This window comes from Lygodium microphyllum, chromosome 26, assembly GCF_053477565.2.
Source record: "Lygodium microphyllum isolate KBCC chromosome 26, Lygodium_microphyllum_v1.1.10, whole genome shotgun sequence".
Lineage (NCBI taxonomy): Eukaryota > Viridiplantae > Streptophyta > Polypodiopsida > Schizaeales > Lygodiaceae > Lygodium > Lygodium microphyllum.
Genome location: NC_141160.1, coordinates 123450116 through 123452784, shown reverse-complemented (window position 1 = coordinate 123452784; position 2669 = coordinate 123450116). Strand labels below are relative to the sequence as shown.

Below are 2669 nucleotides of genomic sequence, written 5' to 3'. Positions count from 1 at the left end.
ACGCACACACAAAGATTATTTAAATAACTAACCAGTTAAATAAAGTGCGCACGCGCAAATAAAGAGGCTCATGGAAACGGAGAGAGGGGTTTGTAGACCTAAAAGTGACCGTGCAATGTGGCACAACTGCATCTCAAGGGGCATAGGCACTCTACAAATCTATACCAAAGGATGTTGCTTGCACCATTAAAAAGATGCAGCCGGAATACATTTCGCCTCGATCATCCCAGGTAAGCGTTCTCTGTCCGACAACATTTCGCCAAGATTGAGGGGAACCTCAGGAGAGGCTGGAAAGGTAAAAGCAAGTAGGGTTCCACGTTGGATGCTTGTATGGAGATCAAAAGAGCATGGTATGTGGAGAAGGGCAAGTAGTGCGGAAGATGGCCGCGAAGGAAGCATATGGCATGTCTACAAACGCTCTGGGGAGATATACCTCGTGTACGTATCGGCACGGCACGGAACTCAGTGGAGTGGCTAAAATGGGGGAATTGCGCACGGCAGCGTCGAGAAGTCTAGGGGATCCCCTCCGACACGGCGGCGTGGGTGTGTTTTGGTTTTCTAGGGGATCCTCTCCGACACGTTCGGGACCGCGAGAACGGCGGCGCGGGTGTCTTGGTTTTTCTGTTTTGTTAGGAAAGGGAAAAACAAAACTCCGGGCCCGGGGGATGGAGATTTAGTGGTATACATACAGTGAATGGGTGCTTTTGCTCCCCTGTCAGTCCCGTAGGCAGAGAGAGAGCGGTGGACGCGGAAGGAAACGCAAAAGCTGGCAAGCCAAGCCGGAGGAGGAAGCCCCCGGGGGTATAAAGCAAAGGGTCGGACCGCCAGGGTACCCCATACCTTTCTCGGCCTTTTGGCTAAGATCAAGTGTAGTATCTGTTCTTATCAGTTTAATATCTGATACGTGGCCCATCGGGCCACTACGATATTAACCTAATTTCTTTCACGGGGGCAGCCCCACCCGGCAGCTTGCTGACCGCCGGCCTGCGCGCGTCGCCTCCGTATTGCACTGCCTCGGAGCGCTCGGCGCACCCCCACCCCACAAGTCTCAAGGAAAGGCAGCCCCGCCGCTGTGGAGCCTGCGAACGCGGACTGCTCGTCTAAGGGTTAACAAGCTAGGCTCATGGAGTAGCAGCGTATGGCAGAGGCGGGCCGCCACATTGCTCATGGCAGAGGCGGGCCGCCACATTGCTCGTGTACAGCGTCTGCCTAGCATGGAGCAGCAGCGTATGGCAGAGGCGGGCTGTCACATTGCTCGTGTACAGCGTCTTGCAGGGCAGCGAGCAGAAGAAGGTGCGCGGCCGCTGTTCTGGGGCCGTGCGTGTTGCCGGCGGGACAGACACCTCGATCGCAGCTTGTGGTTGGCGAGCGTCAGGACAGATGTCTTTTCTAAAACAATCATTACACTCTCTCAAAATTCCAGTATATCCAAGTCTCACAAACTGTAGCAGCATACATTATGTGTCGAAAATCATTTGCATGAATCGTATTCCATCACTAAAATATCTACCAAAATAACTCAATCATCAACATAGGCTCGATACTCAGGCTCTTTAAAAACAAACAAGCACCGGAATTTTTATTAATACAAAAGATTTCTTTACAAAGACTTATCGATCATAAATGAATGATACACCAAAACACCATCTCATGGATCCTTTTCCTATGAAAAGTCACTGTTTATTTTCTCATATATCTTGGCGGTCTCTCACGTACATAACAAATACGATATATTCATGGTCCCTAGGAGTAACTCCAACATCCAATTCAAAATTAGGCCTTCTTGGCACTACAACTACTCTTTTAGATGGTATTATCTCATGCAACACTTGTTGATTGACCCCCAATTTCTGATGCAACATTTGGCGATTGACCCCCAATATCTTAGGTATAGGCTCACTACCGAACGACTAGTAATCATTCGTCAAAATCAGTAAACAAAACATATATCTTGACTATCCTTAAACCATTCAACTCATCAAATCCTCCACATCTCATAATGAGGAAGAAAGTTTTAGCCATCATAGATCCCCATATGTCTGTCACCTATCCCCGATGGCAAAAAATTACTCATACATCATGATTTAGGGTGAGGTTGCAGTACAAAGGAATACTTATTATCTCTAAGATCCCAGATATGGCTTCTCTATATGAAAAGTTTTTATGATCCTAAAGACCGTTTGACACATCAAGGAAAAAAAATTCTTGCAAGTGTACTACTTCCTCATATCTAGTTTTTTGTGGCCATAGTGTGTATACTAGAGTCAGTGCAAAACACTCAATAATAGCTCATTCGAACAGATTTGGTTACTTGATTAATTCCTTTTATCCGTCAACTACTTAACCTTCAAACCTTGGCTTTGGTACTATGTGTGAGGCACCTCCTCCATTGGGCCTAGAGGAGTCCTCTACTCAACCACAACTTGTATCCATGTATAATTCTGCCCAATCTCCTCATAGGAAATGTGAGGCTTAGAACATGCGGCTCTTGATTCTACTTCACAGGGGAAGTGTGGATAGGTCACCCCTAATAGTAGTCGAGTGCTCACCTAAGAATACCACTTTGTAATCGATGAAAGATGAGACAATGCTAACATCATATGTGGTTCCAAGAGAGCGAGAGACGGGGGAGAGTGTAACTTGATCCCCTCCTATCCATATGCTTAAGT

General features: G+C 47.1%; 1 non-coding gene across 1 annotated transcript; it reads left to right on the top strand.

Annotated features, from left to right (window-relative positions):
• Window positions 1-836: 836 nt before the first annotated feature.
• On the top strand, window positions 837-1037 carry LOC148013766 (U2 spliceosomal RNA). Its single transcript, XR_015688998.1, has one exon. It is a non-coding gene; the product is annotated as a U2 spliceosomal RNA (small nuclear RNA).
• Window positions 1038-2669: the final 1632 nt, after the last annotated feature.